Here is a 5,532-nt window from a genome sequence, read left to right as displayed (position 1 = left end):
AGGATATTTTTAAGAGTAGTTCCTTCATGGCTCTGAAACTGATTAATATCCGCTGGATTATAAACGTTTCTGAGCCCTACTGAAAAATCATATATTGCATCGTTTTTAGACAATATTCTACGCATAATAAAATCAAATCATAAAACTACAGTGGGAGAATAGATTTATGTTTGGTATGCTCAATTCAAATTAATTAGCGCTATCTACAAAAACTATATTACTAAAAGGGCCATAGAAATTTAAAACTGCAGTGTAAATTTAAATCCTAAAAGAAAAGTTTAACCCATTCACCATAAGGTGTTAATTAAATTGGAGCCCTAAATAGGAAAGGTATTTATGGCTCTTATTGGTCTTAAACATATAGAAATTTAATATTCATAGCATAAAATATTTGTTATGATTTTTAAAATAATAAACCTAACCTAAGGAAAAACACTAATACGATTCAATGCAAATTTATTTCAAAATAAGGATTGGGGTTCTGTGGTCGCAAAATGTTTTAGGTAAACTGCCAAGTGTTTGGACACAGCTAGCTTGTATAACCCAATTGCATTTAAAGTTCCAAAAGCTCTTAAGTCATTGAATGAAAGAACTTATTTAAAACTATAGGGATAAGCTTAAATTACAGTGTAAAAATCGAGGAAAATCATTATAGAGTAGCTTCACTTCTTTAAAAAACCTTGATATCGTATAACAGGATCTTAAATCCTGGTTTTAATTAAAATATTACTCAGCTAGTTTGAAGGCATGATTTAAGGTTATAACACATATTTACATCATGTTAAGAATTACCATGATTCATTCAGCAGTGATTAAACCCTTGTTTTTGGGCCAGCGATTCCCTTAAAAAAATCACCAAAAAAATAATTTTTGCTCCAATTGTAAACAAATCACGTAATATGTGCATTTTTAATATCAATAAATGTAATTTTTTAATCAGTTAACAAAGCATGAATAGTTGATTATCAAACCTTTAGTAAAAAGTGTACCAACTTATAAAAAAACTGATTCATACTAGGCTTCAAAATATTTTTTTTTGTAGATAATATAAAACTGTAACAAAATATAAGCAATACAAGAAGCAATTTTGTAAAACAATCCATTAATCTAATTATTTTTGGTTGAGAAAAAAAGGACGAATGTTAAGCCTTGTGTAGCCCGGGGAAAATGTCTGTCCCCCTCAATTATCTAGGTTAAAAAAAGATAACTATGTTTTTGCAATGTAGCTAAACTTTTTTGTCACAATTTGCTAATTTGCTATTTTGTGACTAGAGATTGCATGTTCGTCCATCTATCTAATGCATGTTATTAATAATCTTTTTTTTATTCACAAGCAAACTCTTTTTTTATTTGTAATCAAAATCTTAACAACAAAATTCTGCCATCTATTATTAATAACAGCCTAGAAAATCACATTTCCTTTGTAGAATTTGAAGAACACGAGCGACAGACCTACGAAACAACTAAATTATACTAATTGGTATGGGTAATGCATAACAGAACTAAGTTTGGAATTATAGATTCATTAACAAATTATAATTACATTAATAGTAACCAACTGACAAACATATTTATTCCACTTAAAGTGTAGATTCGCTGTGGGATAATTGTTAGTGTTGATGGAACACTGAAGGTAGTTATCTGGGAAAACTCAAGAGTTAAAGTTGAATGCAGGAAATTCCTGGAGAGTTATCTTAAAACTTTATCACATTTTTATCATAACTTTTACATTTCTATAATTTTGGTTTCTTTTTTTGCTTCAATTAAAAATGAATTTAATTTTTTAAGATTTTTATCTGAGTTTAATATAACAAGGAATAAAGTATAGGATAATTCGTGGGATCTGGGGGGGGGGGGGGATAAATTGATTTTCATCCCCAATGATGATACCCAAAATTTCTCCTTCTGTAGATTATAATACCTGGTTGCAGCGTTTGGACACTAAACTTAATGAATCAACCAATCAAAATTAAATAAAAGTCCCCAAAGTTCTTAAGCCAACGAATAAGAAAACACTATTATAAAACTTTGGGGACTACTATAAAAAACAGCCTGATGTCCCTCCCTGGGATAATTCACAATAAATTATCTATCTAACTAAATTTTTATGATGAAATATTATTTTATTGTATAGAATATGTTTTTTTTAAAATTAGTTTATAACTTTTAAAATCAACGTTTATTTAATCCTACATCCCAAAAGATTAAGCACAAATGTTTGTATTGATAAAAGCATCATAAACATTGTAAATATTAAGAATCTTTTCAGAATTTGAGGATCTAACTCGTTTCACGGAACCAGAAAAAAAATTAAATTTGATGCTTTTGTGAGGACATTAATGAAGAAGTAGCACAGCTACTCTATAAATTACCTCGCCTGTCCTTCTGTCCGTTAGTCCATCCGCAACACTTTTGGAGAAATGAGATTTTTAAAGATTGAGATTAAAATTCTCTGATTTTAATATATTGGGTCTGTCGGTTATGCTCCAAAAGACCAAATTCTTTTTGTGACAACTAAACTTCTGCTCTATTTGCCTGTTAGTCCATCCATGGTTTTTATAATTAGAAACTTATGAAAATTGTAATCCATGTTTGTATAAAAATTAGTCAAATCGTTATTTAAAATCTAAAACAATAAAATGTATAGCCGTGTAGAAAGAACCGAATCCTTTATAATTTTTAATATTCAAAAAGTAAATAAATAGCAATTTATGCCTTTTTTAAAAGTGATAACTTTTTACTGTTTTTATCTTAATATTTGTTTTTAAAATTAGCATGTAAGTAAAACATATATTGAATATTTAAAGGTTTTTATATTATCTAACAGAATTTACAGGAAATCTATACAAATCCGTAATTGTGAAGGGTTTATTTTATTTTCTCGTATTCATTCGATATATATCCGGTGTATTAGAACTGGTTTTCATCCATACCAAAAAATTATGTCTAGCATCGTATTATATCCAATTTTTTACGAATATAAAAATGTACATTGTACAATCATAAGATTAAACCAGAATTAGCCTGTGACTTCGGCATCTCGGGACTAAAAAAGTGGTCTTAGTCCTATAATTGTACATTTTAAATCCACGGCCGGAAAGCTGTTTATAATATGATGCGAGAAATAAGTATTAAAAATTTTCTTAAGTTTACAAATTATTTTAGTGGCTATTTCAAAAGGAGGTTGGTTGAACTTCTGATTTTACTCAAAAAACATGATTAAACTTTTTGCACAATCTTAGTTTCTATTTGCTCCCGTAAGAGCCTTCAGAAATTGCCTCAGGTGATGATATTTCACATCTCCAGGGCGGGGTATTGGTTATAGTTTTCAACTAGCAATAACAGCACCTCTCTATTCGATCATTGGTTACTGTATCGCCACTGCGCAAAGTTAACCTGAAAACTGAGAATCGTAGTATATTTTTAAAGATTCTTAATAAATTTTCTGCCCTAAAACATATGAACACGTTGCAGTCATTTTTAATATTGATCTATAAGGTGTTTTAAAAATACATATTTAAAAGAACATTAATCTTGACAAAAATAGTTATTCTTTACATTTTGAATTCTTTAAAGCAATTTATTTGAGATACCTAACGGTAAAAAGTTGAACTATATATGTAACAAGTTTTTGTCTTTACTCATTGGAGGCATAAAAATGGGCGGGACTAAAATCAAATTATTGGGTTAAGGATAAGAAAAATGGGCGTTGCTAAGAAGCTTAAGAAATCTTTTAACTAATGATAAATAATTTAAATTGTAATACTTATTTTATTATTTATCGCATCGTATTAGAGAAAGCAAAATAAATATAAAAATATGCCTAGGACCTAAAATGTAAAGAGACTATATCGATCCGGCAGGATGGCAGTTTGTTTCAGTACAAATTCAAACAGACAATCATATTGTTTCTTTAATATTCACATAAGATATTTCGGGTATAGTCCTTTTCACGACATCCCTCCATAAGGAGCGATTCTTCGTATTTTTCACAGTAGCTTTTCTCCTATTTCTAGCCCCTGCGGGGGGCTCTAACCCTGCGGGGCCAATTACCTAACCCTGTGGGGCAATCACCTAACACAATATAACCTAACCTAACCTAAAATATCCTATAAAAAGCCATTTTAAAAATACGAAGAATCGCTCCTTATGGAGGGATGTCGTGAAAAGGACTATACCCGATATTTCAACTCTAAAGTAAAGTTTCTGTCTATCAAATACTTTTTTACAAGATAGTTTTCATCATTATGCAAGAATAAATATGTCAAGTAACTTTAACGTTATAATAGAACAGTGTCGTTGTATAAAACCTATTTTATTAATGAATAACATATAATTTAAGAAACAGGGTTATTTCTGAAAATTTTTAAAGTTTTGATTTAAAAAAAAACATTTTTATATTTGGTGTAAAGTAATCATTTCAATCTTTTTAACATTCCCCATAAATTTATTTTTTACATTTAAAATTTTTTATTCATTACTCTCATTTATCAATAGCCCTAGCATGTGGGTTTAATTATCATAAAATTTAGTAAAAAATGTTAAAGTTAAACCCAGGGCTCGGTAGCCGCTATCGGCCTTGTACTATTTGGCAATATGCAGATGTCATGAAAAAGCTGAACAAACTTCAGCATCAAACACAAGACATCCATAATCAAGTGGAATATGCTGCTACAAAAATGGCAGCTTGATTTCTAAAATGCTGTTTGATTTTTTAAACAGCCGTAACAAAAGCTGCAATATTTTTTTTCCATAAATCTTTCACCAGAAAAGCAGCATTTGTATATCCTTTTAAAAATTGCGGCTGCTGACCCGAGGTTGAATCTCAATAATTTGTGTAATAAATGATCAAGTATAACTTATATTAGAACTTTAAACATGAAAATTACGCTTCAAGGTTTTAAACAAGGCTTAGATTTATATTTTTTTATTAATTTTTCCAGTAAGCTTAAGATTTCATTGACTACTAAAAAGATAGGTAGGGGCGTAAAGGGCTTTAAAGCGTAAGAAGTGGCCGTGTGAAGTGTATGTTTTTTTTGCGGCATTTTGTTGTTAAAGTTATGTACTTATGCATCGGGGATCTTAAACAAAGGTACAATGGATGAATATTCCCCTCCCCCTATAATTGATAAACATAATTACCCCTAATGTAGATCATAAGGTGGAAAAGTGTTGATACTGTTACATTCTTCATCCTAATCGAGATTCAATTATTCATCCTTAGTTTTATCTTACAAATGATATATTTACCTTGTAAGGCAGTATATAATGCACAATGTTCCTTGAAAAATCTTTTTTTTTTATAAAATCTTGAAATTAGTTGGAATAGGTTATAACCCAAAGTTCACGGCCCCCCCATCTTAGCTCTATGGTACCTTCCCTTCCACCTTAATCTTCTCCCAAACCATTTAAAACATGATATTGGATTCAGTGTTCTTACAAACTCGTAATAAAACAAACACAGCTCAACATATTTCTTTGGGAAAAGAATTTTTTTTATTCATAGTGTTAATAAATCACTATAATCTACAT

The 5,532-nt window shown here is 29.7% G+C and overlaps 1 non-coding gene across 1 annotated transcript; it reads right to left on the bottom strand.

Annotated features, from left to right (window-relative positions):
- Window positions 1–3,252: 3,252 nt before the first annotated feature.
- On the bottom strand, window positions 3,253–3,393 carry LOC145315347 (U4 spliceosomal RNA). Its single transcript, XR_013878052.1, has one exon. It is a non-coding gene; the product is annotated as a U4 spliceosomal RNA (small nuclear RNA).
- Between the last annotated feature and the right edge of the window lie 2,139 nt (window positions 3,394–5,532).

This window comes from Acartia tonsa, chromosome 3, assembly GCF_053477335.1.
Source record: "Acartia tonsa isolate MP-2025a chromosome 3, ASM5347733v1, whole genome shotgun sequence".
Lineage (NCBI taxonomy): Eukaryota > Metazoa > Arthropoda > Copepoda > Calanoida > Acartiidae > Acartia > Acartia tonsa.
This window is presented reverse-complemented; position numbering and strand designations above follow the sequence as displayed.